This window comes from Pleurodeles waltl, chromosome 4_1 (assembly GCF_031143425.1).
Source record: "Pleurodeles waltl isolate 20211129_DDA chromosome 4_1, aPleWal1.hap1.20221129, whole genome shotgun sequence".
Classification (NCBI taxonomy): domain Eukaryota; kingdom Metazoa; phylum Chordata; class Amphibia; order Caudata; family Salamandridae; genus Pleurodeles; species Pleurodeles waltl.
Window position 1 is genome coordinate 370,008,753 of NC_090442.1, and position 27,446 is coordinate 370,036,198.

The window sequence follows — 27,446 nt, forward strand, 5'->3', positions numbered from 1 at the left end:
GTCTTGAGTTCGTTCCTGAATTCCAGAAGAGAGGAGGAGGTCCGCAGATGAAGGAGAGGGTCATTCCAGGCTTTTGCCATGAGGTAGAAGACGCTTCCTCCACTGTTGCTCCGGCAGATGCCGGGGTGGTGCGTGAGGGAGAAGAAAACCAAGTGCAGGAGTCTGGAGAGTTGGTGGAAGTTCAGGGGGTGGTTAAGGTTTGCTGGTCCTTGATTGTGAAAGGCTTTAAACAATGTTGTGGATCAACATCTTGAATTGGCATCTCTTCATAATAGGGTGCCAATGAAGCTTCCTGAGGTGGCGGGTGATGGGGGTCCATTTGGAAGGTTGGGGATGAGGCTAGCCGTGGGTTCTTTATGGTCTGCAGTCTCTTCAGGAGGTGGTGGTGATTCCTACATAGAGTGCATTGCCTAAGTCCAGTTGGCTGGTGACTAGGGCTTGAATGATGGTTCATCTGGTGTTGAGGGGAGCCTTTTGAAAATCGTACAGAGCACATAAAGCAGAAGAAACTACCTCAATCTGGTTTTTCATGGTGAGCTTGCTGTCCAGGATGATGCCAAGGTTGCAAGTGTGTCTGTCAGGGTGAACATCTATGTCCAGTAGGCTGCCGTGAGTTTTTCCACTAGGAGGTGTTGTCCCTGAAGATCAGCACTTCAATTTTGTCTGTAATGAGTATTGGGCTGTTGTTTTTCATCCATTCGGTGATGCCCATCATGCACCTGTATATGCATCACATGACTTCTCCTGCTCTTCGGTTCTACAGACAGTATGGTAAGTTCATGGATTACTCCCAAGCTATAGCCTTTTGGCAGTGCCACTCCTCACAACCTGTAGTAGGACTCCAACCAGTTGTTTCTGTAATACAAAGGACATGGCATTTCCAAGTGTCGCTAAGGGCAGCAGCAACAGTCCTCATCCTCTCCAGGACCGCAAAACTACTTTAGATTGCCCTCCAGGGAGCACATGTGGCCAGAAGGGGGAGTATGCATTTCACTTATATAATTAGCTGTAAATTACAGTGGAACATTGGTTCCTCTAGAGTGTTGAGCAAGGCACACCCTTTCAGGACATGTCCTCTCCCATTATGTGTTTCTTCTGTCCCCTCAAAGGATTAAAGGACCATGCTTTCACTCTCTCTATCACAATGTTTTTTTTTCTCTTTAGCACCGTCAACACTTCAAAGAGGTGGATGAGCCATTGTAGGCTCGAGCCAGAAGTCTGGCTCTGGCTCACCTTGAGGTCCCTTTTGGAACTTCAAGACTAAAATGAGCTGAGCTTTCATGCAGCTTCTGCCTGCCACCCACACTATAAGCTCATGCGCCAAGAAATCAAGAGAAACATTAACCCTTGATGTATATCATTAGAGATAATAAGATACAATCTAGTGCCAAAACTGCACAATGTGAGAAAACCCTGGGTCAATCTTGGCTTCACTGCTTGACCAAGTTGTGTCATCTCAGGTATGTATTTTATTTACATGTCTCTCTTTTTTCTTCATTATTGCATATAAGAGCAACAAGGAATTTGCAAGTTGAAGATGTGTGCCGTACAAAACATATCTTCTGTTTGATTTAATTGACTATAACATTGCTCCACCTATAATAAGAATATAGGCCATATTTAGGGTGCACATGACAACTCACTTAACCCTTAATTAACTAATGGCACTGCTGTCACGGCAGGAGGCATGAATGTTTCTAAGTTCATATTGACAAACTGTCAGTATTATTAAATGCTTTTCAACATACTGAAATATTCTGATGTACTAAAGTGAAACATTCCAGTATGTTAAAGAAATATGCTTTTTGGAATTTGGAAGAGACTCCCATACTTTTGCATGATATTTGATGCATAATTTACACGCCACACGTTATCAGGACTTGGCTCATGCACAGGTTCTTAGAGCCAAGCCATACCTTTGCCTCGGACAGCCCTGTTAATTTGTTGACCTCCTACCACTAATACTTCACTTTCACTATCTTGACAACTATGTGCCTCCTTTGTTTCAAATAGCACAAATGCGACCTACGCTCTATGCTCTACAGAGAGGCCAAAAATTGCATCAACATGTTTTCTGAGCACCATTATGACTCAGTGAGAGGCACTAGGAGAAACTCACACTACTTTCAGGTGCAATTTTGTAGTGCTCAGTCATGCCCCATCATAAATCCCATCCACACCCTTAACTCACCCAAAGGATTGGCGTTATCTCAGCTTGCAAGATGCACTGTACAATTTGCTTACTCTGCATCAAAAAATGAATCACTGAAACACATCTGGGAAAATAAAATACTTTAGGAAGCAGGATTGGATATATCATGCATCATGAAGTTAAAAAAAAGTGAAATGTAACAGGGACTCCATTGCTGATCTGTATTACTTTCAGAATTCTTGTACATATTCTCAAGACAAAATTGTTTTTACCTGCACCATTGAGGACATGAATATAGTAGTTGGTATGAATCCATAACTGTTTTCACTGGACCTACCTCACATAAACCCCTGGCCTCAGACATTACATCACTGTAGGATGCATGGAACCTGAGAGGCCAGTGACATGCAACACGTGCTTTGATGTGCAATGGGACTGCTAAATTTCCAGTTAACTTTAGTAGACCCTCCTCCAGGGCATCAGTCATACAGAAATGCTTTAACCCTCCTGACAATCTGCCCTCCTCCCATCAGGACATGGCCCATTGCACAGTGCCCGATTCCCAGCCTCCTACATTATTTACAGAAAACACCCCAGCAGCTGCCCCATGCAGGGGGCATGTGTGAAATCTGCTTGTTATTGCACAAAATGCCCCTGAGTGCCCCTATACTTTTCTGATACTTCTCACAGGATTTTGAGTGCTGTCCAGCACCTAGAGAAACTTTCAGGTCATTAATTTGAAATGAGCATGTGACAAAGTGTCTCTTTGTCCATGTTCGGCGTGCACACTCCAAAAGAGGACCTGGGTGCTTTTCAAAGGAAAGGTATGCATGCGCACAGGCGCACACCGTACAAGGAACATAGTTAGCTCATTTAATTTACTCCCAACTCCCTACTAAATGGTTCAACATGTACCCAGGGCCGGTACACTAAATGCTACGTGTGAGTCTGCAGCACTCTAATTGTTCCCATACTAAAGTAGCCTCTTAAAACATTACTCAGCCATGCCACTGCAACCTGCAGTTCAGTTTTAAACTGCCATTTTGACATAGAAAAATAAACCTTTGACAGGCCTAAATGTTGCATTTTAATACTTATTAGTTATCCCAAAAGTGGGGCCTAAAGGATAGGGTGCACAGTATTTAAAAAGTAGGACGTTTACTTAGGTTTTACATGTCCTGGCAGTGAAAAACTAAAAGTTTTTTGGGACTATTGTAATGTCTATTTGTCCCATTTGCTAACACTGGCCTACCTTTTTACATTTAGTAAGTGCTAACTTTTGATTGGGAGCAGATAGACATATGATGTTCACACTCAAATGAATTGTAAAGTAAAATCCTCTTTAATTGTAAAGTCAGATATTAAATCACAATTCTGGAAATGCAACTTTTAGATAGTTGGTGTTTTTTTTTCCTCAACATTTGTTCCTTCTGCCAGTATTCTGGGTCACATGACTGTGAATGGTTCTGCTGTTGGGGTGTGTGTATTGACAGTAATACAAAAGGGGCTTAGGTGTGGACAGGATAGGCCATTCTGACAGGATGATTGGGGAGGGGTTGTACACAGCCCTACTTACACTTCAAAGGGCTTTGTCTCCTTCACTCACAAAGTAACCTGAAATTTGCCCCACCTTATGCCTGTATACTGATGGGTGCAGTAGAAAACCACTGGCTATGGAATGATCTAACTGAACACCTTTCCAAACATATGATCTTTTGGGGTTGGTACATTGATGACATCTTATTAATTTGGCAAGGTCAGAAGGGTCTTCTTAATCAATTCTTTCAGTCACTAGTGCCCAACAAATGGGGCATCGACATTACTTATCAAATCTCTAACTCATCAGTAGAGTACTTGGACCTTTTGATCTTTATAAAAGAAGACAAGTTACACACAAAATTCTTTCGGAAAACGACAGCAGCAAATTCAATCCTCCATGCCACCAGCTGTCACCCTTCAAGCACCATCCGGAATATTCCTCAGGGTGAATATAAAAGAGCCAGATTGAATTGCTCTACCAAAACAGACTATGACATCGTTTCCACCCAAATGACTGAGAGACTAATGGCCAGGGGTTACAATCGTCAATCACTCAACGTAACTAAGGACAAACTAGGTGACATGGAACGCATTAAGCTATTAAACAAATCCCACACACTGAATACGAAGTCTGTTATTCGGTTTATTACTGAATTTCATAATGGTCACTACTTGATTCGGAAACTCCTTCGCAAACACTGGTACCTCCTACAAAATAACCCCTCCATTAATCAACACATAACCAATTTTCCACAAATAGGCTTCAGACGGGCTCCCAACCTCAGAGATAAACTCTGCTCATAATTTTTTCAAAATCAGTCCCCAATATCATTTCTACCTCCAAAACCAAAGGGTTTTTATACATGCAGCAAATGTTCAATCTGCAAGTGGGGCCTCTCTAAAACTACAATAACTACCATCAATGACCAAAGTTTTTACATCAATGACTTCATAAACCGTGAAAGCCCAAATGTTGTCTACATAATATGGTGCCCATGCCACCATGCCTACATAGGCAGTACCATTCGCCCACTCAAAATAAGAATCCAAGAACACTATCGTAATATCCAAAAACTGGATACGAAAGCACCACTTGTTGAACATTTCACAGAATTTTACTCTCATGAACGCAATTTTACATTCTGTGGCCTTCGACGAATCAGACCAACCCCTCGAGGTGGCAACACTGCATTACGCCTGCGCAAGGAGGAAAGTAGACTTATAATCCGACATAATACAGTTAATAATGGACTGAACAAAGACTATGAGTGGCATTATTGGCTATTGTAAAACTGAGATACTTAACAACAATGTCACCTTGATTGTTTTTGTAACAATGTACTTATTATTTTCTTGCCTTAAAAACCTGCTTAATGTTTTTTCTTTTCTTTTTTTGCTTTCTGTCTACGCACTCTTGCTTTCTCATATGGTTACTTTATTTTTCTCATAAGGTTACTTTATCCTCATCTGTTCTCGGCTTTCATGCTTCACTTTCTTTAGGTTGTTAGGGCAACATCACAAATGTACAGAAAACAACATTCACCTCTTCCAATCTTTTCGTCTTTTTAATTCTCTAATTATTAAATCAAACCATTACTTAATAGACCATCGATATAAAAGGTCGAAATAACTTGGTTGTAATTTTCAGTCCTTTTCTTAGGATGTTAATACATGCATTGCTCCATGTTAAGATGGCGCCGCTCTTGGTTACTACCAAGATGGCGCTGCTGATGTCGTGTGCCACTAGTATGCCGGAAGCGCTTTAGTCCTGTTTTCCTGTCCATGCCCGATAGTTTATACCAAGGCAGGACAAGAGATTACATTTCTACCGGCCGCGTATAAAGACGCGAGCTAAATTTCGGCGCAATGCCTGTCTTTTGAATGTTTCTTCAGGCGACAGATGCGTAAATGCGGCTGTCAACCTAAATATTAACAGAAAACGGGTGAGTCTTGTCGCAGGGGACTTTTTCCCTATGAGAAAACATTCGGCTCCTTTTCACACTCTAATTACTTGACGGTCCAAATAGTTGATTATTCTTACTGACGTAAAGTGCATTACTTAAATTTTTGGAGCCTACAAAACGGGTGGCTTCTCTTCTTTTTGGTCTCCTTTAGGCATAACTAATGGCATTTATCTTTATTTGTAGTTATTCTACCTTGACAACTTTATTAACTTGTTTTCATTTGCTTTTTCTTCTTTCCTTTTTTTCTTTTGAGCCTAATTTGCAACCTCAATTGTGCTTATTTTCTATTCAAACAGATAACACTTTGTTCTCATACATACCCTTAATATTAGACATCTTTCAGCCGGAAAGGCTTTTCTTTGACTGTTAATTAATGTATAACTTACTGATATCAGCTATGTGATGTTACATGCATACACTTATATTTCAGGATAACTGCTGTATTATTACTTATATTACCGACTGATCATTTGGCTATCTGACCAATTAATTACTTGAAATGGTACGTTTGCTCTCCCTTTCTTTATTTTTTTCTTTTTTTCTTTTTTCTTCTCCCTTTTCTTCTCCCTGTTTGCACAGCAACATTTACCGTCTTCATTCACGTTTCTTTCCTTAACATAACGTAATAATGTCTCTCTTCGAAAGCATGCTCTCTCTCACACTTTAGTCATTTTAGGTAATTTAAAATCTGGCCTTTGATTATCTTTATTCTCTATAAAGGATACCTGAATTGGTCATTATTAACAATATATATTTAATTTTCCTGGCTATTCCTTTTCTATTCACCAGCTTTTCCAACATCCGGCACTGTTCTCCTACTTGCTCGACTTTTGTTTTTTGCTTTTTGTCTTTGATTTTGATCTTGATTTTGAGAAGCATGTCCTCAGATAGCACGACCTCTCACATGGGCCAATAGGGTCTCTATTCTTAGTAATCCCTCAGGATTTTCCTGGCACAGTCTCTTGGCTTCCCTTCACCGGTGTTAAGATAATCACACTTGTTTCTACTATTTCCTTAGCCTCATGACATCTCTTTCTCTTCCCCAGCCTTGAGAAAGCCCTGGCTTACGCGCCTGTGGGGCGAAACACGTGTTGGCTGGCCTAACTCATACATTCTCCTGGACCTTTGTGTGCCCACATTTTCACCACAAATTAAATGTTTCCTAAAATAAAATTGGATTTGGAGCAATATTGATACTATCTCTAGCCTTGTTGATGAACGCGATACGTCTCCAGACATTCTAACACTGAGAAATAATAACTGCATTCACAAAGTGGGACCTCATTACTTTTTTGTAACCTGATACCAGGCCTCCTCTACCTTTTGTTACCAACAGACAATCTGGAGACTTGATAGGGGATAGGAAGAGCTTTCCAGAACGAGATGTAGGATAGGAGAGAGTGTCCTCCCATTCAAAGGCTGGCACTAGTAATACATATGGAACCTCTAGAGCCACTCTTCAGAACACTCCTCAACCTGTGGAAGTTCCAGAACAGGGTACATTCTTCTGGCAGAAGACTGTCCGGCTGCTTGAAGGAGTGCCTTGCTGGCTGAGACACAACTGGACCTGCCTGAGTCCTGCTGGCATCTGCAGGAGTGAAATAAATCAAACAAAGTGGCTCAGTGGGACTCTTTTCCTATGCAATCAATGTAAATCTCTCTCTTGATATAGAATACATTTTACTCCATTTATTCTCCAAAAGAGGTATAGCTTATCACATATAGAGAACATCTGTTGTAGTGTTTCTGATTCCCAAGAGGTGCCTTCCCAGGACCTGGACCTTTGGCTGGCAGCCGTGTGTTATCCTCCTAAAGAAGAGGTGAAAATCCTGAAGTTTGGGCTCCTCTCGACTGAAACAGGCCCATTTGTGCCAGGACTCTATAGCCCACGATGGGCGCCAATGGGAAGCTCTGGTGAGACCTGCTCTTCTTGTCTACAGTGACAACTAGTTACACAAAACCTGCACTTCACACTACGACAGGCTGCGGCAATCTCTAACACAAAGCTACAGCAATGACTGTCTCCAACACCCAAATAGCCCTATGTGCTACAAAGATGACCATCTGTGACGCCTGACCTGCTCTTTGCACTACAGTGACGATCATTTGTGACACTCTGTCTGCTCCTTGTGGCCTCTTCCTAAATGAATGCAACTCTTTTCCCCAGACTTAGGGCCTGATTGAGAACTTGGCGGGCGGATTTCTTCATCACAATGGTGGCGGATACCCTGTCGGCCAAAATTTAAATTCCATAGGACATATTGGGATTTAGATTTCGGTGGATGGGATTTCTGCTATGTTGTGATGGAGTAACACATCCTCTGTGTTCTAAATCAGACCTTAGTAATAAACTTTTCAGCTCGTTTAACCTGGTCCCTGCATCTGAACTGCATTCCATCATTGTCGGCCTAAGTTTGTGACTTTATCCTGGTCTAGTGTGACCAGGTGACGGCGAGTGGCACTTTGTGTTTTTAGGCGCTATTTTAAATAAAAGTTTAAAACTAAATATCTCCAGTTTTACTGATTGGGTTTTTGTCATTCTTTTATCATTTTAGTTATCACAATGTGCTCTTTTTTTGTAAATTGGTTTGGGATTTTTGTTGGGTTGTGTTTTTACTTTATAACTGTTTGTGTGCTGCATAAATATTTTACACATTGCCCCTAAGTTATGCATGACTGCTTTTATGCCAATCTACCAGAGGGTTAAGCACAGGCTAATTTAGTGACTTTTGTGGATCATCTGGCAAGGATTGTGTTTGCTGCCTGAGCAGAGCTCAGGCAACAATCAAGTTTCTTACAACTCCTGTTTTGGAATTAGGGGAATTTTGTCAGTGTGGTACCCATAGCAGGGTTGAATGGAAGTTGATCCCTGTGGCCAGGACCACCCCACCCAGCTTGTGGACTGAGGAGTATCTGCAGAAAGACCTCCATCAACCGCATCACATCCACAGCATTCTTGAGCATCTTCAGCATCCTGTTTCCACTGCACCAGGACCACTTCCATAGGAACATATAGCAAAGGGATAAAGGGATAAAAATTGGTTCTCTCATTGAGCTAACTGTTTCAAAAGACCATGCTGCTCCCCCTGACTGGCTCCCTGCCAGAGCTGGTCACCAAATGTAGCTCTAACTGACCGCAATACAACTACCAAAGTTTTTACTCAAAAGGTTTTGATTTCAAATTTGTTGAATTTGCCAATGCTTGTTCGCGGGTGAGTAAAAATGGCATATTTACTTGCCTCGTAAAATCTGCATCTCCAGAACATTCTGGTGGATCTTTTTAATTTTGGTGCCTAAAAATACAGCCTATTGTTAAAATTAGTGTTGGATTTCTTGAGTGTCTTGTAAATCTCTTCCTCAATTATGTTGATGCTGTTTAAAAGCCTTACACTTGTCCCTTTGTATAACCTTGCTGCTCAAAGCCAGTGCTACCCAGAGTTGAGCTAGCTAGAAGGTTTGACAAATGAAACATGCATTTCCTAAAAGAGTTGGTAAGTGATTTCCTCGGTGAAGGTGCACAACCACACCATATAATTCAATCCATTTCCTCACAAAGACCACTCTGCCCAATCAAGCACAAAGGATTCACTCCTCTGAACCCAGTGACTCATCAACTACCCATCACATTAAAGCTGCCCTCCTGAAGGTAGGTTTGTGGTCTCCAGTACAACTTCCATATCAGCCCTCATCCAAGAATTTGACACTGTTACAGTCATTAGAAACTGGCTTGGCTCACCCTCCATACTACAATCACACATCTTGCATAAAAACACCCCCCCACCTTAATAGAACAGAGAAAATGATGACAAGGTTTCCCTTTATCCAAACGAGTCTTCTAAATGAAAATTGATAAACTCAAACTGCTATTAATTCCAATGCCATCACAAACACAAAACCTAAAGCACTGAGGCAGAACAACTTTTACCACCCACCTAGCAGCAAATAGTTTAATTGATGGTTTCCTTTGAATACAGCAATAATCAGCTCACCTCCTATTGTGATCACATTTTTTTCTGGGAAAGTTTAACCTATGCTGGGCAAAAGATGAAGACACCAACACATCCCCCCACATTTAATTCCTATCGGACGACAACCCACTACAACAGTGCACCTTCCATGCCCACAATGAGGGTTCAACCATTGACTGAATTTCCATAAAGAAACACTGCACACAAATCACTACACCTCTCAAAACAGATTAATGAGATTACTTACTCATTCCTTTCAAAATACTGAACTTATAAAATCCCCATGTTAAACCAGAAAAGGAAATGGTAAAACAGAGAGAGCTCAACACACTGACAACAATCACTGGCAAACACGTCTCTCTTGAGTTTACTAATGTATGCCATCACAGTCCTTCTCAAATGTGCATAGGTTATTTGTGCCATGTACCTGAGCAGACTGTCACTTGTGGGCCTCAAATGTTTATGACCTGTTTTTTATTCCTGAGGCTTGCAGTCCAGATAGTTTTTATTTTGTATGTTTTCTGTGCAGGTGCTGTGTAAAACAAAAAGCCAGAGAATAAAAGATACTAGTTGGACATGGACATCTCCGCAGGGTCATCCCAGATTTTTGCCTTCCTTTGCTTATCCGGTTGTTATTGGCTTTCAGGACTTCTTGCACTTTACTCCTGCTAACCAATGGTAAAGTGTTTGTGCTCTCCCTTCTGCACATGTTAAAATTGACCTACACCTGATTGGTACATTTAATGTACGTTGACGTCCCTAGTAAAATAGTACCACATGTACTCAGGGTCTGTACAATAAATCCTACTAGTGAGCGTGCAGCACTTGTTTTGCCACCCACTAAAGTAGCCCATTAAAACACGTCTGAGGCCTAGCTTTGCAGCCTGTTGTGTAGATTTATACTGCCTTTTCAACCTGGTAAAAAAAACTTTTACCAGGCCTAACCTTCCTTTTTACTACGAATATCTCACTCCTAGGTTAGGCCCTAACCATTCCTAGGGAAGTGTGCATGATATATAAAAAGTCTGACGCGTGTTTAAGTTTTACATTTCCTGAAACTGAAAAACTCAGAACGTTGTTTTTCACTGTTGTAGAGCTAGTTCTGCCATGGAATAACACATGCTTACCTTATGACATTTAATAAGTGATAACTTCAGTTTTGGAATAGAAAGAGTAATGTTTCTTCCACTCAAATGAATTGCAATTTGAAATCCTCTTTAATTTTGAAGTAAAATTTTAAGTTACTATTCTGAAAGTGCCTCTTTAGAAAGTTGAAATTTTTCTGCCTAAGACAAAGGTGTCTTTCTGCCAGTGTCCAAGGTCACATGACTATGAATGGCTCTTGTGTGGACTTTTGTAATTATTTCCAGACATGGGGACAAAAAGCTTTTGGTGTAGGGCAGGGTGCTGTTCTCCTGAGCAGGATGCCTTGGGGGAGGGTTTTACTCAGCTCTTCCTGAGCTTCAAATGGTAGCCTCAGGGTTTGCCTTACCCCTTCAGGCCTTCTAAAGGCTATCTGACATGCCACCGACAAATGTAACTCACATTCAACTCATGCCTAGGTCTGCAGGCCCACTGTTACCCTAGACAGTTTGGAGTCAAATCCAGGAAAGGGAATGGTTAGACAAAGGGAGTATCTCTCACTCACATGCTGGCACTGGGAACAAAAGTAGCACCTTCAGGACCTCTCATCAGAACACTCCTGGACCTGTGATAGATTCAGAAGAAGGACTGCCCTGCTGTCTGAAGAGTAGAAGACTGGACCCTTTTGCCTTAAACCCAGACTCCCCAGAAGGGACTCCAAGGGTCAGTTAGCTCACCTCCTGTTTGAGCTACAGGGAAACAGCAAGCTTTCAGAGGCCTGCCTTGTAACTGCCTAGATGACTAGAACCAACTGAACTGGCCTGAGCCCTGCTGCTAGCCTCTGCTGGAGTGACTACTGATCCCCAAAAGATGCCGTAGGTCCTGGACCCTTGGCTGACCATCAGACAGCACTCCTTCTGCCTCAATATAACACGTCCTGCACTCCAGGTGAAGATTGAGACATTTTTGGGCTGTTCTCATCTGCAAGAGGACTCCTCGCGTCCACGGATTAACATCTGTGACCCCCTGGCGATGAATCACCAGCAATGCTCCCAGACCCAGATCCAACTGCAACAGTCTACATTCATTGCCAACACGAAGCTCCAGCAACAACCAGCAATTATTGCTAAACAACGACCATCTGCAATACCTGATCTACCTTTCATGCTGTCATGTTTACTCATGCGGACTGTCAGCATGAATTACAGCTGCTGGAGTAGGTTTGGACTCAGAGATGGTCAAATGTTCAGCAGGACAAATCTAGTCCCTGTATCCAACCAATACTTCACAAGGTTCAGCCTAGACTTGTAACTTCAACCTGGCCAGTACAACCACATCTGCACTTGTGGTCTTTTCTGCTTTTTGGTGCTACTTTTCAATAGAAACGTTAAAAAGAAATCTCTGGTTTTACTGTTATTATTTTGGTGTAAAATTGGTTTAGGATTTTTATTTTTTCACTTTAATAGTGCTTTGCACATTACCTCTAAGTTAAGCCTCACGTCTTCTCTGCCAACCTATCAGGAGGTTAAGCACAGGTTTATTTACTGACTTTAGTAGTTCACCCTGACAAGAATTGTCTTTATTATTTGAGTGGGTATTCAACCCATTTCAACTAATTGTTCAATGTCTTACATTGACATTCTGTGGTATGATCCACTACTTGTGTTTGTGAAGTGTCACTCAGTGATTTGTGCAAAACTAAACATATCTAATAATAGTCTGACATATGAATCAACTTCTGTTTAAATTCTCCTTAATAGACCTTATTTATTCCTTTTTCCAAATTCAATTCTTGCCTCACATTTGTGCACCTATGTTACCTGCTCGAGAAAAGGGAGTTGTAGCACCCCAGCATTGAGAACCTCAAGTTGGCAGAGTTTTAAAAAGTCTGCAAGAAGAGAGGGCTAACCACGGGAAAGATGGCCACAAAAGTGGACTTTCAAATAGCTCTCAGAGCCTTTACGAAGCTCAGCAGGATGCAAGCGGCAACACAGGAGCAGGAGGGTGATGACCCTGGGGATGGATGGATGGGTGTGGAGGAGGAAAGAGATGGCATGGTCACAGGCCCAGAGCTGCAGAATGAGGAGGGGGACAATTTGCTGCCAGGAGTAAGCTACCCTGGCAGGACAGGAAGCAGTGTGTCCTCCCAGAACCATCCCCAGAGAAGTTGGAAGACAGGAGAGAGGGAAGGGAGTTACAAATACAGCTGGCTCAGCTGAAACTGGCTGCAGAGGAGAAAAAGGCAGAAGTAGTCAGGGAGAAGGCAGCTGGCATCAGAGCCTTGGCAGAAAGACTTGGAGGAGAAAATAAAGCTCACTAGCTCAAGAAGTTAATCTGAAAGAGCTGTACATGAAAGCAAACACGACCACAGAGTCTAACAGCAGTCCAATATCCAACAGAAATAGAAGGGTCTACATTCCCAAAGACCTGGTGCCTAGCTATGTAGTGTGGAAATGACATAGATAGGCTGTATGAGGCCTATTTATAGGTAGCTCTGATGATGTATAGAACCCCTTAGGAGGATTGGGGAGCCTGTCTCTGGAGGCATATACCCACTAAGGGGAGGAATTCTCTGTTGGCCCCAGCGAAGTATGATAGCATTAAGTAGCCACTCATGAAAGAAGCCCTTGTCAGAAATATGGTCTCACCCCTGACAAGCAGTGGTTAAAGTTTAGAGACAGCCAGAAGTTGTCTCACCAGCCTTGGGTGGATTTTATGGATTACATTTGCAAGGCACAGAACAAAAGAAATGAGGTTTTAATGAGAAGAGGCCATCAGACCACTTTACACCCAAGTTCTGTGAGTTCTACTATATGATCACATGAAGGGAGATTCAATCTATGAGTAAAGGAAGCAACCCCTCATTCATGGGTCTATCCCTGGAATAGTGAGTGTAGTGCTCGTGGAGGAAGTTGCCCCAGTTAGTGGTCGGAGAATGCAGAGGTTACCATAGTAAACTTGGGTGACAGATGGGACCGTAGGCCTATGTAATACCAAGAAGTATGGGAAGTGGGCCACAATCAATGGGCCGCAGATGGACACCTTGAGAGATACAGAAGCCAATATGTCTACTGTGAGGTATCAATTGGAGTCCTCACAGCAGGTAATCCCTGACATAGTCCACCTGGTTGTGACAGCTGACAACCAGGTGGGACACTATCCTGTGGCTCTGATTTCCTTTGAATGGGGAGGGTCTCGGGTCCCTTAAATGTAGCTGTACATCCAGCCCTGTCTGTTGACTGTCTGTTAGGTAATGACATGGAGCACACAGCCGGAGTGCGTGTCCCTTACCACATGGTCCATGACAGCCCATCAGGGGTTGGGACCTGGAGTCTGGAAAAATGGCCCGGTAACTGCAAAAAAAGAGAAAGGCAGGGGCAAGGAAACCCTGCCTCTAAGATTGCTGCAGTCCAGGAGGAGGCAGATCCTGAGGGAGATGCCTGGAAACCTACATGGGAAGACATTGATTCCCTGGGGGACTAACCTGAGTTAGTGCAAAGGCAAACTGAAGGGGGTCATCCGAGGCAGAGTTTTGCAAAGCCCACAGTGAGTGCCCTACACTTGCGGGTCTACAGTGACAGACCAAGGAACAGAAAGTTGACAACACCTCTGGTGATATCCTGATTTAATGGGAGAGCAGTCTCCTATATTGTTGTAGTTGGACTGTCACTCCTGGGCGAGACTATTGTTTTAGGAATGACAGTACTTTTGTTTGAAGGCGACTGAGTCCCTCCTACAACAAGTCGCAACTGTCGACACAACCCTATCGGCTCACAAGCAGTGCCTCACCAAAAACCTAAGCAGTAAGGTAAAAGGTGATTTCTGTCAGCCTTACGCATGGACTCTAGATTGCAACATCTTAGGGGAGTCGTGGTGGAATGGAAGTTACCCTTTTCTCACATTAGCAATAGGTCTCAATCACACACAGGCAATAAAGGAAATTAAGGAAAGCGTTCAATAAGTTTATTGAAAACACTGCAATCTACAGTAAAATGCATGAGCTGCAATGATTAGGATAACGAATAATAAAATAAACATTATTGTGAAGATGAGAGTTGTGAATACAAAGACCCCCACCATCTTGCAATAAACATGAGATGTAAAAATCCTAGCATGGAGAACCTAATCTCTACCCTAAAAATAGCTAGGTGTGATAAACCTCATCTGCCAGTACCATATTCTCGAGAAGCGCCCTCAACCCTCATTACCTTGGAATGAGGTCTCTAGGTCAGACTCTGTGGGGACACGAAGGCTAGTTTCTGCATCAAGGTGACTTGCAGCATAGATGGTGTTGATGGCATCTGGTAGGAATCCCTCTGATGGCCCTGTCTGTGTGAGGCATATTTATACAGACCATGTAGGACCCCTGTCGCAGGTGTGTTACAAAACAATAGATAAGGAGGCATACTTGTGGCAGCAATTATATACACAATCCCCGACAAGTGTACATTATGTTCCTTCCATCCATATTTGAGAAGGGGGCATGAAGTGCCTACCTACATTCATCACTTGATCATGATACTGATAATGAAGCCTTCACAGAGTGACACTGATAATGCAGTCAAAACATTTTTATAACCAAAGCAATGGCAGGCATCTTAAAAGAAATAATCAAATAAATTGACTAAAACAGAGCAAGCTAAGTAGGTTAAAAGTCACTAGGTGATGGAGGCACAGGCATGTAAGCCAAAGTGCTAAGCTAATCTCCAGCTTCCCACAATAAATGACTATGGATTCACCACACCCTCCATATTGCTGTAAAAATGATGCTAACACGCTATAGAGGATGCATGAGTCCAAGCTAAAAATGCTCTGAGCTAAAAACAAATGCTAAAATCTAATTAAAAACTAGCTAAAAACATACAAAGATATAAAATGTCAATCATGACAAGCACAGCAGGCCAAATGTGAATTGAACTAATAAGGCGATTTGTCAAGAATTTTTAATTTTAGAATTAGGCCAATGGTCAAATTATTTAACAATAATCATGATCTTGAAGAATGTCTCTGAAGTCATCGCACGGGACAGCATCTAGGAATGACTCCACATTGTCAGATGTCCAATCAATGACAGGATTTGGCAGATGGATCCACAGAGCAGAAGTGCGCAGAAGCCTCAAGCGCAGGATCACCCTCAAAGGCAGCACCATTCAAAGTGCCTGAAGAAGCCAAATAGTTGACAAGGGGTGGCTCATAATTGGCCTCACAAATCAGCCTCACTCTCAAGGGGCACGACCGTGAATAAACCCTCATCGGGAACATTAGCAGTTCTCTGTTCACATGAGGCACTGGGGGAACAACAAGACACACCAATGGTAGACACTCAAAGAGGTACCAAGTGTAATGAAGGACAGGTTGCACGCACCATAGGACTGGTTGGAATGACAATGAACAATCATGTTCCAATTCTTCCAGCAAAGGAGCACCAAAGAACTGCACCATGTGTTCATGGCATAGCAGGGCTGGTGGTAGTAGCTCCATCACTCTGCTTAGCTGAGAAGGCACAACCACTGAGTATTAGGAACAGCAGCAGCAATATCCTGCCAATCAGCGCTAAAGTCATCGGAAAGCTGCCAAACACACTTGGGAAAAGTGAATGGATAGCCGATGGAATGACCCTGAAGACAGTCTGGGAGATGGAAACAAATCCAGACCCCACAGCCTTAAGGAAGTGTACAATCCCCGTAGCGCTTGAAGCATTGAATATTCTGGAAACCAGCTCTCCAAAGTGCTTGGGGAAGGTATTTTATCTTGGCTGATGATCTCGCTATCTGGAGAGCATATGTCTCTCTGGCCGATGTCAATCCCACTTGTTTTTGGAACAGTAGCGCCTTTAGTCTGCTCAGCTTGTCATAATTTACATTAGTATTATCAATGTGGTGCCACATTTCTGCTGCTCTTATCTCTTGGGTTAAGGGGGAATAGAACGTGTCCACAACTAGTTATAATTTGAGAGACTGAAATTGCATTGGCATTTCCTGCTTTCATTTGGCAGCAGCTCTGATCACCCAGGACCACATATATTCCTTTTAAAAGTATATGAAATGCTGGACGAATCAAAGGAACAGTAGTACCCTTCAGCAAGCATGCCAAGTTTGTGACCCCCCATTGCAAAAGCCATGAAGTGACACCTGTTTGCAAATCATTGAATGACTAACACTAGTCTTGCATTCTCTTCCACTCAAAAAGACCTCTGTTTCGCTGTTTAGACATTTGAAATCGAATGGCAACTCCCACTCTTCTTTAATAGAGCTATCTTCTAGCCGCTCAAACCTGCCTACACCAAAATGTTTCAAATATTTCATGAAACGAAAGGTGGAAATTGGCTGATATATAATGCCATGTATAAGCCATACTGCTTGTTAGAAATGGCGTCTTTGGTTGGCAGTCAGGTTACCCCCTGTCCAAGCAAGGACCCTCACTCTAGTCAGGGTAAGTTATACACAATCCAAATCATCCTATGTCCACCCTCTGGTAGCTTGGCACTGAGCAGTCATGCTAAACTTAAAGTATTTGTGCAATAAATCATGCAATAACACAGTGAAAACACCACAGAAATACACCACACCGGTTTAGCAAAAATACGCAATATTTATATGAATAGATTAAGGTCAAAACGATCAAGATTTGATAAATACAAGTTGAAATTTCACTTTTGTAATGATAAGATGAGTTTTAAGTTCTTAAAAGTAACAATGGTTTCTTACAAGCACAAAGTATATTGTTTGCGTCAAAATTACACGCATGAAGACCGCAGAGGAAAAGATGCATTGAAAAAGGTAGGTGTACGTTGGATTTCCGGGTGCACACAGACGATGCGTCTATTTTTTTCCACGCAGCAAGGGCTTTGCGTCAAATTCCGGCACGCAGGCTTGAATCCTCTTCAGGTTGAGGGGTATTTGGATGCCCTGGAGATGATGCGGAGAAATCCTGGGCATGCAGGGCGAAGTCCCAGGAGCTGCATCAATCCAGTGGGCGATACAGGGAAATTTCTGTCACACGGCAGGTGCTGCATCGATTCCTCTCGCAGGAAGTCGTGCTGCGTTGATCCGGTGGGCCGTGCATCGAATTTCGAGTCGCAACGCTGACGCTGCGTCGATCTCCACTTGGGGAGCCAGGCTCGGCAATACAGTGATTTTCTTACCACAGGGCAGGCTGTGCATCAATTCATTCCGGTTCGGCAATGCAGTGATTTTCTTAGCGCAGGGCAGGCTGTGCGTCAATTTTTGCTGCACAAGGAGTTCTTTGCAGAGTCTTTTTGGCCCTGAGACTTCAGGAAAAAGGAGGCAAGCTCAATCCAAGCCCTTTGAGCCATGACTTCCGCTTGGCAAGTCAGTTGGGTCAAAACAAGAATTGGAACTGGTTGGTGAACCATTTCTTTTGGCCCAACATGTCTGCCAAAGTGAAGGAGTTCTGTAGCTCCTGTGCAACTTGTCAAGCCAGTGTAAGACAGGTGGAAAACCTAAGGCTCCCATGACACCACTACCAGAGGCTGGGACTCCCTTTGCATCAGGGAACAGGTATATCTTGGTGGTAGTGGACCATACCACAAGGTACCCTGAAGCAATTGCCCTCAGAACAGTCTCTACACCTTCAGTGCCTAGGTCCTACTTGGTGTGTTCAACAGAGTGGGTTTCCCAAAAGAGGTTGTTTCAGATAGGGGCACGGATTTCATGTCCAGCTATCTGAAGGTGATGTAGCAAGAATATGGTGTTCACCACCCATACCATCCCCAGACTAATGAACTGGTGGAAAGGTTCAATAAGACCCTGAACGGCATGGGCATGATCAATGAGTTGTTTGACAAACTTAGGAGGAGATGGGATGTTCTCCTTCCATGCCTACTGTTTGCCTACAGGGAGGTCCCACTTACAGGGTTTGGGCACCCTGTAAGAGGCCCCTTGTGCCTGGTGAGAGAACCTTGGGAAAAGCCTCTCAAGAAAGATGAGGACTATGAACTAAGGCTGAGATCTCACATGGCAGAGTAGATGTACAAAGCAAGCAGGAACTTGGAGGCCAGACAAGAGCTCATAAAGCTCTGGCATGACCAGAAGACTACTATGCCTAGTACAAACTAGGATAATTGGTATGGGTGTTGGAGCCTGTGGATCCTAGGGCCCTCCAGGACAAGTGGACTGAGCCCTATCCCATCCTAGAGAAGAAGGGTGAAGTTACCTATGTGGTAGACCTTAACACCCCCAGGAACCCTCACAGGGTTCTGCATGTCAATAGGTTGAACCCCTACCAAGACAGGGCAGACATGACCATGCTGATGGTCACAGATGAAGGGGGAGTAGAGTAAACTGAGCCACTGCCAACCCTCCTCTCCTATAATGTGCAAGATGGGACAGTGAAGAGAGTGTACTCTCTCCAAAATTGACAGGCACATAGACTGCAAGCAGGTGCTTGGGCAGTTTGCTGGTTAGTTCTCCCTGATTCTTGGGCTCACCACTTCGTGTGTCCATGACATTGACAAGTGACAGCCTGTCTGTCAAAAGCAAGTTGTACAGGTTGTCTGACCTGGTCTTTGGTTGGCAGTCAGGTTACCCCCTGTCCAAGCAAGGACCCTCACTCTAGTCAGGGTAAGTTATACACAATCCAAATCATCCTATGTCCACCCTCTGGTAGCTTGGCACTGAGCAGTCATGCTAAACTTAAAGTATTTGTGCAATAAATCATGCAATAACACAGTGAAAACACCACAAAAATACACCACACCGGTTTAGCAAAAATACGCAATATTTATATGAATAGATTAAGGTCAAAACGATCAAGATTTGATAAATACAAGTTGAAATTTCACTTTTGTAATGATAAGATGAGTTTTAAGTTCTTAAAAGTAACAATGGTTTCTTACAAGCACAAAGTATATTGTTTGCGTCAAAATTACACGCATGAAGACCGCAGAGGAAAAGATGCATTGAAAAAGGTAGGTGTACGTTGGATTTCCGGGTGCACACAGACGATGCGTCTATTTTTTTCCACGCAGCAAGGGCTTTGCGTCAAATTCCGGCACGCAGGCTTGAATCCTCTTCAGGTTGAGGGGTATTTGGATGCCCTGGAGATGATGCGGAGAAATCCTGGGCATGCAGGGCGAAGTCCCAGGAGCTGCATCAATCCAGTGGGCGATACAGGGAAATTTCTGTCACACGGCAGGTGCTGCATCGATTCCTCTCGCAGGAAGTCGTGCTGCGTTGATCCGGTGGGCCGTGCATCGAATTTCGAGTCGCAACGCTGGCGCTGCGTCGATCTCCACTTGGGGAGCCAGGCTCGGCAATACAGTGATTTTCTTACCACAGGGCAGGCTGTGCATCAATTCATTCCGGTTCGGCAATGCAGTGATTTTCTTAGCGCAGGGCAGGCTGTGCGTCAATTTTTGCTGCACAAGGAGTTCTTTGCAGAGTCTTTTTGGCCCTGAGACTTCAGGAAAAAGGAGGCAAGCTCAATCCAAGCCCTTAGAGAGCACTTCTCAGCAGAGCCAGAGGGCAGCAAGGCAGCAGGTCAACAGCAAGGCAGCAGTCCTTTACAGCAAAGCAGTAAGGTGAGTTCTTTGGGCAGCCAGGCAGCTTCTCTTAGCAGGTTGCAGGTTCTGGTTCAGAGTTCTTTTCCCAGTAGGTATCTTGTCAAGAAGTGTCTTAGTTGGTAGGGTCAGAGACCTGGCTTAAATACCCAAATGTGCCTTTGAAGTGCGGGAGACTTCAAAGAGTGGCTTAGAAGTGCACAAGGTCCCCTTTCAGTTCCATCCTGTCTGCCAGGATCCCAGTAGAGGGTTTTGCAGTCCATTGTGTGAGAGCAAGCCACTGTCCTTTGACATGTAAGTGTCAGGCCCTCCACCCTCCCAGCCCAGGACCCATTCAGTATGCAGATGTGTACAGGTGTGACTGAGCATCCTGTGTTTGGGGTTGTCTGAGTGACATGCACAAGGGAGCTGTCAACTAACCCAGCCAGACGTGGATAGTAAGGCATAGAAGAATTTAAGTGCAGAGAAATGCTCATTTTCTAAAAGTGGTATTTCTAAAATAGTAATATTAAATCCAACTTCATCAGTCAGTAGGATTTTGTATTACCATTCTGGCATACTAAATATGATCCTGTTACTCCTTTCAGATCAGAATCTACCACTCAAACAGTATATGAGGGTAGCCCTAATGCTAGCTTATAAAAGGAGCAGGTCTCACAGTAGTGGAAAGCAAATTTAGGAGGTTTTCACTACCAGGACATATAAACTACACAGGTACATGTCGTGCCTTATACCTACATACCACCCTGCCCTATGGGTTACATAGGGCCTACCTTAGGGGTGAGTTATATGTAGAAAAAGGGCAGTTTAAGGCTTGGCAAGTACTTTTAAATGCCAAGTCGAATTGGCTGTGAAACTGCAGATACAGGCCTTGCAACGGCAGGTCTGAGACATTGTTAAGGGGCTACTTATGTGGGTGGGACAATCAGTGCTGCAGGCCCACTAGTAGCATTTAATATACAGGCCCTGGGCACATTTAGTGTACTTTACTAGGGTCTTAATAGTAAATTAAATAAGCCAACTGGGTATAAGCCAATGTCACCATGTTTTAAGGAAGAGAGCATATGCACTTTAGCACTGGTTAGCAGTGGTAAAGTGTGCAGAGTCCTAAAACCAGCAAAAACAGTGTCAAACCGTGGAGGGAGGCAGGCAAAAAGTAGAGGGTGACCACCCTAAGGCTGTCAGGTCTAACATTGTTGAAGGATTTTTCGCTACTGTGAAAGACAGCTTTTCTAACTCTTCTATGTTAAGCATGGTGTGACTAGCTTATTATTAGCCATTGTCTGTTGCTTCCTGTACAAATTAAAAGCAGCAAACAAGTCACCCCTATTAATGTATTTCCATGGGACGCAGCCATTTTTCAGAATCTGTAACGTCCAACCCAACTGCATATGGGAACGCAGCTGACTTTTCCCATGGTGTAGAAGGGATGTCTTTCTGAATAATGTCAATTGCAGAGGACACCTTGTTATTAAGGGTGCACATCCTGTTGGACAGAGTATTCATGCCATTATCGACAACAGTTAAAGCCTTTTCCGTATTTTCCTTATCTATGTGCCTAATATGTGCAGCTGCTTCCATTTGAAAAAGCTTCCATATGGCATACAGGAATCGCATAGATTGTTGCTTTCTTGGACCAAGCAAGAAGTCTACGTCCTCTTATAGGAGATTAAGATGTTCCTTAACTGCTGCTAAGGTGTTAGTCTGTAACCATTGTTGCCACAGTTTACCCACACTGTATGTGGTAACTATACCCGAGTGTTGACCTGAGACATAGCGAGGGACCGGCCGGATAATCTTGATTAACAAAACGCACCTGACACTTATTTGTGTTTATTGGCCACAATAACCACCCGGGGGACTTGAAAGTGTGGAATTATAGGTACCATCCTGAACCCAAGCATTTAGTTCTTCCTTGGTGACATTGAGGAATGATTGCCAATTGGTGAATTTGGCTGGTGTGGGGATACTGGGCTCATTCATTTCCTTTATTTGTGCTAACCCTGGGCATGATGTTTGTTGAACTGTGCCATTTAAGAAGATCATTTGGACAGGAATAAGGCATACTCTAAACAAAGCTTCCCTACCCTGAATTTGCCAATCTTGTGTTCCCCATACACTTTTCACAACGATAGTGCTCTTCCAGTGTTCATAACCTCCTACTGCAAGTTGGGAAACAAAGGAATCTGAATAGATTAGTTTGGTGTTGGTTAGAGAAGTCTTTTGCATTTTTTAAGGTGGTAATTTAATATAATACAACTTGGCATTTGTAGTGCCATGCCCAGAAAAGTATGTAAATTCCCATTGTGTGTAAGTAAATACTGATCTGTGTCTAGTTGCTCAGTGCAGATAGTAATGTCCCCAATGATTATAACGGAACATTTCCCGATAATTTGCTGTGTTCATATATACTTCATCATGTTCAAATACAGTGTAATCCTGCAGCTCAGCAAGCATAGAACCAACTGTTTGAACATCCCAGTCATCAGAAACAACACCAGGTGTAATTACATCAGTCACTGACATTTTGAAGACATATGGAATTGCATAACCTCAGTAGGTCCGGACCTTATGTGAGGAAAGATAGGGTGTTAAAACTTCATCCACTGGCTTGACAGAAGAGCATTCAGGAAGATAATGACCATTTATCTGGAGAAAGAAGCCCATAGTGAGTGCCCTACACTTGTGGGTCTACAGTGGCAGGCAAAGGAACAAACAGTTGACAACACCTCTGGTAATCTCCTGATTTAATGGGCGAGCAGTCCCATTAGGCATTGTCGTAGTTGGACTCTCGCTCCTGGGTAAGATTGCTGGTTTAGGGATGACAGCACTTTTGTTAGTAGTTGACTGAGTCACTCCTACAACAAGTCGCAACAGTTGGCTCACCCCCAGGCTCACAAGCAGTACCTCACCAAAAACCCAACCAGTAAAAGGTGATTTCTGGCAGCCTTACACATGAACTCTAGATTGCGATGTCTCAGGGGAGTCGTGGTGGAATGGAAGTTACCCTTTTCTCACTTTCAATAAGTCTCAGCCACAAACAGGCAATAAAGGAAATGCAGGAATGTTTTCAATTGGTTTATTGAAAAGACTGCAATCTACTGTAAAATACATGAGCTGCAATGATTAGGATAATGAATAATAAAAAAAACATTATTGTGAAGATGAGAGTCATGAATACAAAGACCCCCACTGTCTTGCAATAAACATGAGATGTAAAAACCTTAGCATGGATATCCTAATCTCTACTCTAATGATAGCTAGGTGTGATAAACCTAATCTGCCAGTACCATGTCCATGAGAAGCATCCCCAACCCTCGTTACCTTTGAATGAGGTCTCTAGGTCAGAATCCGTGGGGACATGAAGGCTGGTTTCTGCATCAAGGTGACGTGCAGCATAGATGGCGTCATGTCATCTGGTAGGAATCCCTCTGATAATCCTGTCTAAATGAGGTGTATTTATACAGATCATGTAGGACCTCTGATGCAGGTGTGTTCCAAAACAATAGATAAGGAGGCATACTTGTGGTGGCAATTATGTAAACAATCCCGACAAGTGTACATTATGTTCCTGTCACCCATAACTGAGAAGGGGACATGATGTGCCTACCTACGTTCATCACTTTATTATGCCGCTGATAGCGATGCCTTCACAGAGTGACACTGATAATGCAAATCAAAACATTTTTATAATCATAACAATCACAGCCATCTTAAAAGAAATAATAAAATAAATAGACTCAAACAGAGCGCACTAAGTAGGTTAAAAGTCACTAGGTGATGGAGGCACAGGCCTACAAGCCAAAGGGCTAAGCTGTTCTCCTGCTTCCCAATAAAAATGACTATGGGTTCACCACAATATGGCAAACCTAAGGTTACTGAGCCTGGAGTAACCAGGTATTGGTGAACTCACAGTGCTACAGGGCCTTACTAGTGGGTTTGGCTAACAACATTCCCCTGTCACGACATCTGGGGCAGGCCAAAACCTTTGCAAGGTTGATTACACACTTTTATTAGCCTCAGATGAGAATGACTTCAAGTGCATTCTGCAGGTCCTGTCCTACCTGCCATGCTAGTGGGAAGTCAGGGGCAAGGCAAAAGGCCCCCCTTCTCCCACTCAATGAAGTAGGAGCAACGTTTGAGAGGATGAGCATAGCTAATTTTGGCCTCTAGACATCCTGGTCTTGGTGGACCATGGCACATGGTACCTGGAAGCCATTTCTCGGAGGACAGTAGCCAGGGCACTGATAGGAATAATTATCCAAGTGGGTTTCCCCAAGGTGGTAGTGTCTGACCAGGGCACCAACTTCATATCAGCATACATGAAATCAATGTGAGATGAGTGTGGGGCAACCTAAACGTTCTCTGCACCATACGGCCCCCACTCCCAGACCAATGGGCTTGTAGAAAGGTTCAACAAGACCCTGATAGTCATGAGGTGTAAGAGAGGTGTAAGAGAAATGTCCTCTGGCCACGCCTTCTTTTATTTACAGGGAAGTGTCTCAGAAGGGAATGAACTTTTGCTTGGCCATCCTGTACGTGGACCTCTCACTCTTGTCAATGAGGGGTGGGACCAAGATCCCCAGAAACCCCGTCAGGATGCAGTGAGCTATAGACTTTGGTTTCAGATAAAGCACTTCTACAAGGAGGCCACTGAGAACCTGGAAGTTATCCAGAAATTGATGAAGCACTGGTATGACCAGAAAGACACTCTGGTAGAGTACCAACCAGTGCCTAATTTGAGCTGGTGGTTTCCGGTGTGGGGCCCTGGCACTTATTTTTGAGGGCTGGTACTTATTTTTCTGCCTCAAGCATTTACTGTGAGCAAAAGACACATATGGGAAAGATGTAGGAGGAGACAAAGGAAAAAGTGTCACAAAGAGCGAAAGTGGAAAGCTGCAAGAGTGAGATGAAGGGGCACGGAGTGGATGTAAATGGATTGAAGAGGCCCAAGATGGCTCCAGGCTTACACTGCCTCGGTATTCCGTGCACACACATTTAAATGCAGCAGTCACATGTTTCAGAGGAGAGCTTTGGGCATCAGCACATTTGTATTTATAAATTAAACACTGGTACCAACCTGGCCAAAATGTGGGAATAATGGAGCTTGTGGAGTCCAAGGCCTTCAAGGACCAGTGGACTGGCACTATGAGGTCAAAGAGTGAAAGGGGGAGGTCGCCTATCTGGTGGACCTTGATACAACTAGGAGCCCCTAAGGAGTCCTACATGGAAACTGCCTCAAACAGATGGCAACTTACAATTTCCAGTGATGCCCTTTGTGTTAAAGAATGCCCCTGCCACCTTTCCAGATGGTGGCCAACTGGGTCCTGCTTGGGTTAGAGGACTTCAGTGATAGTTTCTTAGTTGACATTGCAATCTTCAGTACTAGCAAGGATGATCATCTGCACCACCTCTGGGAACGGCTTCAGGCTTTACATAGGACAGACCTGATTATCAAGGTCAGCAATTGTCAGATCAGGCAACAAGTCGGTGAGGGCAGGGCATAGCCCTTCCAGCCCAAAATACAGACCATCCTGGCTTAGGAGCCCTCATTATGCACACTGAGGTGAGAGCCTTCTTAGGCCTTACCTGCTATTACATGAGATATGTCAAGAGATATGGCACCATTGTTGCCCCCTGACAAAGCTGACTACCAAGAAGCAGCCTAAAAAGGTGATATGGACAGGCGTTTGCCAGAAAGGCTTTGTTACCCTGATGGAAGCTATGTGCAAAGCACTAGTGCAAAATGCACAAAGCTTCGCAAAGGAATTTGTAGTGTAAATAGACGCTACAAAGGAAGGCATTGGGGCTGTGCTCTCACAGCTAAACAATGAAGGCTTGGACCAGTCTATAGACTTCATCAGCAGGAGTCTACTTCTCGGGGAACAGAGGTGGAGTACTATAGGAAGGGAAAAGAAGTTGAGACCACTTCCAGATTCAGACGCATCATAAACCCCTCAAATGGCGGATGCCTATGTGGGATGAGAATCCCAAAATATCCAGGTGGTCAATATCCCTACAGAAATGGTCTTTAGGGTGGAATATCTCCCTGGGACTGACCACACTAATGCTGATAGTCCTTCCAGGTTTTTCTGCCCTAGTGATGAGAACTCCCATAGCGGAGGTTGGTTCTCCCCACTTTCTGCTGGGGTGGACACATGTTAAACCTGACATGACTGCTGTGGCATTCCCTCAGACTTTTTGCCTTCACCCCTTATTTTTATTTGCATTAGGACTCTGTATACTTTACCCATGCTACCCAATTGTAAAATACTTGTACTCTCTCCCTAAAACATGTTACATTTGGCCTACACCTAATTGGCATGTTTAATTTACTTAGGAGTCCCTAATAGATGATACGGCATGTTCCCAGGACATGTAAATTAAATGTTACTGATTGGCTCCAGACACAGGGGGCCACCTATTAAGGGAGCACTGTACCACATGTTTCAGGCCTACCAGTGCAACCTGTAGTGCAATTTAAAACTGCCATTTCGACCTGGCAAGATAAATATTTTGCCAGGTCTGAACCTTCCTTTTTAATACTTATAAGTCACTCCCAAAGTAGGCAGTTCCAAAAACCAGGTGCTGAGACAGGTTCCTTTAGGGGTCTCCATTTTAGCCCTCACCGTCAGGGTGAAAAATAAATCTTACCTGGGTAGCAGTACAACCCTGCACTGCCTCTGATTTAACTTCAAAGAGACTTGTTATAGTTCTTTTAGTCTCATCTTTTCAGAACTTAAGCATTTTCAATATGTTATTCAACAAAGTCATTGTTTCTGCTTATTTATCTTATGCAACTAACAACCGCTGACAAAGCCAATAGTCCTGGCTTGTTGTAGGTGTAATGTTACTTGTATATCTTGATGCAATGACAGAAAGAAGCAGCAAAATACAAGTTGGGCGACACACTATGCTAAACACAGATTTTTAGTTTACACATTTTTAAACCGTGCCCTGAATTTCATAGGTCACGCCTCTTTGAATGACCCTCCAGTTTTGTCATCCCACTTAAAGTCCTGTACCCAACTATGTACAACAAAATACATGTTCTGGGGGGTGTAGCACCCCAACCTTTCCCCAAAGCTATACCACTGTTCAGAACCAGTCATCGCGTTCTGACGGTGATTAAGGAGCTAGCTATCACCAGCCAGAACATGTTTTTGAGCATGGAATGATCACCATATCATCACTTAGCTGTGCAAACACCTTAAAGCACC

At 43.5% G+C, this 27,446-nt stretch overlaps 1 protein-coding gene and 1 pseudogene across 1 annotated transcript in view; one reads left to right on the top strand and one right to left on the bottom strand.

Moving 5' to 3' along the window:
- The window catches only part of GYS2 (glycogen synthase 2), a 498,387-nt gene that overhangs the window by 294,887 nt on the left and 176,054 nt on the right, over positions 1–27,446 (bottom strand). The gene's annotated exons all lie outside the window — the stretch shown is intronic.
- The window catches only part of LOC138288383 (heterogeneous nuclear ribonucleoprotein A/B-like), a 49,061-nt pseudogene continuing 34,240 nt past the window's right edge, over positions 12,626–27,446 (top strand).